Source organism: Lathyrus oleraceus, chromosome 5, assembly GCF_024323335.1.
Source record: "Lathyrus oleraceus cultivar Zhongwan6 chromosome 5, CAAS_Psat_ZW6_1.0, whole genome shotgun sequence".
Lineage (NCBI taxonomy): Eukaryota > Viridiplantae > Streptophyta > Magnoliopsida > Fabales > Fabaceae > Lathyrus > Lathyrus oleraceus.
Window position 1 is genome coordinate 249,312,236 of NC_066583.1, and position 8,391 is coordinate 249,320,626.

General features: G+C 32.8%; 1 non-coding gene across 1 annotated transcript; it reads right to left on the minus strand.

Moving 5' to 3' along the window:
- Positions 1–3,444: 3,444 nt before the first annotated feature.
- On the minus strand, positions 3,445–3,528 carry TRNAL-CAA (transfer RNA leucine (anticodon CAA)). Its single transcript has one exon. It is a non-coding gene; the product is annotated as a tRNA-Leu (tRNA).
- Positions 3,529–8,391: the final 4,863 nt, after the last annotated feature.

An 8,391-nucleotide genomic window follows, 5' to 3' on the forward strand; every position in this document is an offset into this window, starting at 1 on the left:
TATTCTAGTTATCATGTTAATTTATTGTCTAATGGTGTTATTTTAGAAAATTATATATGTTACTTACACAACACGCGAAAATACTAAAATGATTCACAGATTATAGAGATGCATCTACGGATACATTCAATACACACAATTCATTTGTTTTTTAGTCACACCCCAATTTTATGAATAAATTTATTCTGAAAATACATTTCCAGAATCCGTTGAACAAAAAAAAATTATGTATAAGCCTCCTCAATTTCAATGCAAAAGTCACACATTCAAAGCCTATATGATCATATTTTTTAACACACACACACACACACACACACACACACACACACACACACACACACACATATATATATATATATATATATATATATATATATATATATATATATATATATATATTATTTGACATCCTGCAAAAACTTATGTCTAAGCCTCCTCAGTTTGATTACAAAAACCGACAATACATGTTTGTACAATGTTTTGTTGAGTCTCCCTTTGAATGGTAAGTAGCATTTAAGTTTAATGGACAATAAAACTCATTTTAGTTGAACGCTGAGGTGTTACAATTTACATCATGTTTTATATCATATTTGAGTTTTTAACTTGATTAAAATTTATGAGCAATAAGAAGTCTAGATTATGTTATGGCCTCTTTGTATGATGATAGTCATTCATTTTCCTTGTGAAACTCAAATTTTGTTAGACCTTTTTCGTTTTTACTGTTGTTGTTTTTTCGTTCAGTAGGTTTCGGAAATGCATTTCCGATTTTTTTTTGGAAATGCATTTTCGAAATAAATTTATTCATAAAATTGGGGTGTGACTCAAAAATGAATGAAGTGTGTGTATTAGGTGCGTACGGAGATGCATTTTCGAAATCTGGAGAGCATTTTAGTATTTTCGCATGATGTGTAAATAACATATATGATGCATTAAGAAATTCTCTTATTTTACTATCAACATAGCAAAAATTGGACTATAAGTGACATATAATATTAACACTAAAAAAATGGCATGTCATAAGGGCTTGTAAAAATAGCTTTAATCAAGTTTTAGAACTATACTAATCTAGTCTTATGCATAGGGGTGAGAATAGGTCAAGTCATGCTTTAGAAGGCATGAGCTTGCCCTATGATAAATTTTTAAGGCTTGAGTTTGACATATGGTATATTCTAGATTTTTTTTTGCCAGATGTCCTTTTTAAAAAGTCTGGTTTGACCTTAAAGCTTTTTTAAAAGTCTATTTCACATTAAGGTTTATAAAAATGTTCATTTTACCTATTTTTAAATAGACTACACGACTTTTTATATATAGCATTTAACGTATTTTATAATAGACATGCATATATAGGCCGACATGTCAGACTTCATATGATTTTTAATTCGCCTATAACATTGTTTATTTAACTAAATAGACTTTTTAGAAAGCATAAGTCTAGTCTTTTTGTTAAACAGATCAGGCTTAAATATTTCATGTTATAGGCCACTGAAATTATATACCTAAGGGGACAGATGTTGAACACGGTGTTTGGACAACTGATCCAACTTGTTAAACCTGTAAGACAATAATATAACATCAACAATAACACAATGCAGAAAGCAATAAAATAACACAAGAGGTTGATAACTCAATTCAGTGAAATCACACCTACGTCTAGGGGGGGGGGGGGGGGGGTACTCTATCCAAGAAAGGAAATTTATTACTTCGAATTAGTACAATTAGTCTTATAGAAACATCAACACCATAATGTTCATTGTCTCTTTTTAATCCTAATGACTTTCTATTTAGGACTCCCCTAAATATGAGAACCTCTATCATTTTCTCTCAATTACTAACCCTTAGTGATCAACTTCAATAAGAACTCTAATTATTGTTGAATTTACAACTCAATTAAGACAAACCAAAAAATATGTCAAGTTACTGAAACATTGAGTCGTGTACACAAATAGATCCAACATTAATCCTTATGATGACATTAGTAAGGAATACAAGAAACAACAAAATAAAAAACCCTAGGCACAAAGAACTTAATCTCGTGCAAAAAAAAATCCTTAACAAACATGAGGATTGAGTCTCCTTATATAGCAATGTATTATGGGTTTTTTCTCCTTGAATATATGAATTAAACTTTTCGTCCGGAATAATAGCTGAATTAATTGGATTTGATTTGCTCCATAAATATCCCCAACAAAAGATATGATTGGTTATATTTCAAATTCAAATTTAAATCTCCATTTAAATATGATTTGATCTTCAACAACGGTCAAACAAATCAAACAAACATTGTTAAATAATCTACAACAAATCTGATTGAATCACACTAAAAAAAATTGTGCCTAGCAACATCTATCAAGGTCTCCTTACCAAGATCAGATATTGCACTCCACACATGATGAAACATCGTGTTCCACACGTTGCACTAGAACATCCAAATTAACTTTTTTCCATGAATTGTAGAACTTCTAGGTAGAGTGAATCTTGGATAAAATAATTCTGAACCAAAACTGCAATACCATATGTCTGTTGTCTGAGACCAGATGTTACAGCATACAAGTTGAAACATTGTGTTCCACATGTCTCCCTTCTGCACCAAAAATAACTTGAACAAACTCCATGTGATTTTGCATAATGCAGTCAATTCAAATGGAATAATAACTATTATAGGTCGGCATGACCTATTCCCATCTCATACTTAAGCATTAAATTTATACCAATTTTATGGTCCGTAAAAATGGTATGTAATCAGATTTTAAAATTATCCCAGCCAAGTGTTATGAATCAAATTTATACTAGTTTTATGGCTTGTAAAAATGGCTTGTCATAATACACCAAAATTATACCAGTTTACAAATTTATACCAGTGTCATAATACACTAAATTATAACAAAATTATACCACTTTACAAAATTATATTAGTATAACAATGGCCTATTTTATGGCATGTAACTATACGAGACCAATGTTATGCAGTATGATCAATATACACAATACTTGAGTATTATATTGATTTTGACCAATTCATAATCAATAGTTCATTTTCATAAAGTACACAAGTTTACACCTGTTTACATCACCTTAACTATCAACCTTAACTACTAAACAACAACACCATGTTCCATAACATGGCGTACAACACCTAAAGTATACAAACACCACTTCATTACATTTGATGCAACTATTACAGTTAACAACACAAAGGTGGCAATTTTCAAAAACTTGTTCTTCATCTTCAATTCATCCTCTTTAAACTTGTCTTTATTCAACTCATATTTCCATATGCAGCAATCCTCTTATACAGCTCTTATAGTAAAACATAAATAATCCAACGATGTTCATATCTTGTCAACACTATGTGCTATATGGTCTTTCAAAAAAACCATTATTTCTTATGAAACTACTTGAATAATAAAAAACAATAACATTGAAAAAATTATTTATTTTGTAAAATGTCAGAAGTGGGATTTGAACCCACGCCCTCTTTCGAAGACCAGAACTTGAGTCTGGCGCCTTAGACCACTCGGCCATCCTGACAGATATTAACAAGTTTCAATTTATATGTAAACTACTTAAATAACACCTGCTTAGTGTTTGATAAGTGTATGGAAGATGATGAGTTTTAATTAGTTGTCATTAGATGAAATTCTTGAAAGAAAGATATGGAAAAATGTTAGCATCTTATTTGATTAAATGAGTAGAGAAAAGTTGTCTTTTTAAATATTAATTTTAAGTGAATTGAATATGAGTAGAGAAAACTTGAGTCTTGTCTGAGGGCTTGATAAAAATCCTGCCCGAAAGGTCAAAATGCCTCGCATGCGAGACTTATGGTATCATCAGTCGGGCTACATATAACTTTCTCCTTAGGGACTTGGGTCTCCCATGCTAATTAAAACCTCTTGAGGGACTTATGGTCTCATAAGTTGGGCTGCATAACCTTAATTGAGGCAGTACGTCCTCAAGAAATGCAATTCCTCGGGATACTCCCCTGAGCAGCGATCTAAACATTTCGTCCTCTATCAAAGGCCTTGTTCTTAAGGGACTATCTAGTTTTATATTTGTAAAAGAGCCCCACTTAGGACGATGAATGTAGGTCGCCCTAGGAGAGGCCACGATAGCATATAGCCTAATGGAAGGTATTGCCTCGCCTACAAGGCTTTCAGATCGTCCATTTATGGGAAACATGGGATAAGACGTTTCTTTGTGTGAGATAAATCATGATCATTAACTAACTCACGCCCCCTTCGAAATAAGGATTTAACGGTCCATCATTGATTGGGTGGGCAGTGATCATTTCCAAGAAAATCCTAGGCCCAAGAGGACTCTATAAATATTTCTTCCCATGGGAGAAAAGGACAGATATTAAGTCATACATATCACACTTTACATATGTATATACCTAAGCACACCCTTTAATAATAGAGTATCTCACCTCACGTGAGAATGACCTCTGAACCACCATAAAACACCATCATGCAAGAATTCTCGCTGCTGTGGGCAAGTCTATCCCCCCTCCCCCTATAACATAATATACCTACTAAGGCCTCTAAGAGACATGTCCTTCGTAGGAGCAACACGCACACCTGTACTTTTTGACCAGTATTGAGTAAAACATATGCCCTCCATAAAAAATGGTCCAAGTAATACATGTACGTCTTGGTATTCGTATTCCCCTGATTTAGAGAAATGTAGCAAAGATAGGGCAACTCTTCATCGAAATATTTGATAATTTGCCGTGGAGCGATTGCAAAAAACGTTGGAGTATCCATACTCGAAAATAGGTTAAACAAAAAATATTAGGAATTATATAGAAATTACATAGAAGTATTAAGTTACATGAATATTACGTGAAAGAGACATTTGTTTCCTGCCAATTGTTTGCCCATGAACTTACTTGTTTTGTCCATCTGTGCGAATAAGTAAATCAGACATGAAAATCTTCATTTGTATTTACGAGTACTCTGTATGTCTAAAAAGTACTTCACATATACAACATAAACCTATCGTGAACTCTTATCCACAAAAGTGTTTATGCCAACCAGGTACAAAAAAGTCCAATAGCACACAATTGGTGATACTCTCTTAGTGGTTCATCATTGTGACGAGTAGTAACATCGATAAATTGTGTTATTTAAATCAAATTTATCCATATAAATAGAGCATGACATTCTCGTGCCTGTGTAAACTTGAGTTGACTGTTATTAGAATTAACTCCTAAGTGATGAACCATCTAGTCTAATACTTCTTGTAACACCCTAAACCCCAAAATTTATATAAAAATATTTATTCGACTATTAAAGGTGTCACCAATGACCACCATCCAAAACTCATCAAAACATGTGACAACACGCAGCAGAAAATTATTTCATAACAACTAAATGCTATAACGATAAATAAAACGAAGAATAGCTTTAATAAGCCACCTTCCACACACAACAACAATTTTACTCCCGAGTATCTACAAGATGTCCATGGTGGACAAAATTAAGCAAAAGTGGTGAGAAATAAACTTCTATATAAACAGTGTAAAGAATGCAAAGGTAGAGAAACATATAACATGTCATACATTTAATACACAACCAACATCACCATAATCTCACATCCATTCATAACAATATGCAAATATATGTATTGCGACTCATGACATGATGTGACACTATGCATGTGGTACCAACTCAACATTTGGTTCTCTCAAGAACCGAATCCCCCTTCTGAACCCATGAGCCCCCCTTCTAAACTCTAAGCCTCTCTTTTGAGCTTGGGACAAGCCTGTAATCCCCTTTCTGAACTAGCAACATGCCTCTTTCAACAACGCGACACAATGATGCATGTCCATATAAATCAATGCAACAACAATAATAATGCTTACGGGTCCCCTTCTGACCATAAACAACATCCATTAACACAATAGTAATTCTCCCTTCTAAATTACTGTTCACCAATAATAACAACAGTGCACAACAATAATACATAATTAATCACCATATGATTATACATTTCATAACAATATGATTCATACTCACACCATATAGCATCACCAAACAGCAACACCATATCAAATACATATCCACACAACACTCAGTCATGTTAAATCATCTTAACATCAATTCATCATTAATTCATTCATTCGCATCAATTAATTGTTTGTTCGTCATCGTTAAATAGTTTGTAACAAGTAAAACTATCAATTTTCATAAATTTTAGACCCATTTAGCCTCTTAATACATCACTACGGGATAGTCATATGTGTTACTTTTTCAACGCTTCAAACCGCACCTCATTTGAATTTACAAAACTAAAGTTATGGCAAAAAACAATTGGATAAAATAACACGCTCTAGCTCAACAATTTTTCAAAATTACACTAGCATCAATCGATTGACATGGGATGTCAATCAATTAACATCAATCCTTTTTTCATTCCGCCTAACAAATTTTTCATATTTTTGTTACGTGCAATCGATTGATTCAGGGAATCAATCGATTGACATAGTTCAATTTTCCAAAAAAAATCCAAAAGTACATGCATGCAATCGATTGACACAGGATGTCAATTAATTTAAATCAACCCAAAATCCAAAAATTCCCATTTTTCTCACACGAACTTCATTTCTCATTGCATATCCCTCTTACATCATCCCAACTATCATTATAATATTTACTTACACCATAATATGATTTGAACAATATTTAACAATATCATCACAATCAAACATGTTACAACGTACATATCAAGTCATGGATCATAGAAATTTGACACACAATTCATTCATCACTTTTATTAAATTCATGTTCATGTTCAAAGCTTCAATTTTTCAAGGATGGCAGAGAATCACATACTCATAATCAGAATAATACACACAAATTCAGTCACATAAATCACATAACAACACAATCAATCATCAACTTTTCAGATTATCTCAGAACAACAACAAATCAAAAAAGAATTTACATAATCCCTAATGACAGTAAGGGTCTCTCTTCTCTACTCTTTCATGTCAAACACCCATAGAGAAGTCATTTCTCCCTCTTACCTCAGATTCCTTGCAAAATTCTGAATTAGGTTGATGGTTTGTTATTCTCTCTTAAGCCCTATCATCCATCTTTCTCCCAAAAATTGTAACTTTTTATGTATTTTTTCTCAAAGGCTCCACTAATTTTCTATTTATCTCTAACCCTAGTTTAATCTTTGGTTAATTAAACTCAGGTCCAACTCTTTTTATTTTTCTCACCACTTCCCTTATTTCTCCTTATTTTCTCTTTTCCACCAAAACATCACTTTTCTTATTTATATTAATTAATTAAAAATAATTATCAATTCTAATTACTTCCAATTAATTGAATTATTCTATCCATCAATGCTCTCACTATCCTTACTCTACATACACATACAACTCACAATATATTTGTAATTGAAAGCACACATCATACTAATTAATTAAATAAATTAATCAAATTTTGGGGTGTTACAATTCTTCCTCACTTAGAGAATTTTCCCTCATCTGACTCTTCAGCTCCCACGTTATGTTTCCACCAACAGGTCCTCCCCATACCACCTTCACCGGCATAATCTCCTTGTCTCTCAAGTGTTTCACTTCGCGGTCCTTTACCCTAAAGAGAGATGCCTCGACGGTAAAATTCTCTCTAACTTGCACATCATCCACTTGAATTAGATGAGACGGATCAGGAATATACTTCCTCAACTGAGACACATGAAAAACATCGTTAAAATTCGAAAGAAATGGCGATAAAGCACTTTGTATGTCACTTCTCCTACTCGCTTCATAATCTGATACAGACCAATGAAATGGGGCATGAGTTTTCGAGACTTCAAAGCACGAACAACACCAGTTACCGGAGTATCTCACAAAAAGACATGATCTCCCTCTTGGAACTCAAGTGTTTTCCTCCTCTTATCATGATAACTCTTCTACCGACTCTACGAAGCCTTCATCTTCTCTTGGATCATCTTGATTTTCTCAGAGATTTGTTGCACGATCTCAAGTCCAAGCACCACTTTTTTTAACATTTGCTACCACTTTGAATGTGTATACTCTTTTGGCTTTAAATCATCTTAAGTTAATACAATATATGTGGGATCAATACTTTTATTTTTAACACTTGCTACTACTTTGACTGTGTATACTTGCTCATACAAAGCACCCAACAAAATCCATATAAACAAATGCATTAAAATGTCAACTTAGTTGACTTCATATTTACAATTTTAAACATTGGCAGTCTATATTTGTTTGTTTTGTAAGTATTGTTCATAATCAACACAATCCAAAGCATGTTCAACAACTTGATTGAATCTGAATGAACTTAAAAAATATCTCTCATAACGTTTAAGTCATCTCTTATTATTCTCCAACAAACATAATCGTCATCATATATCAAC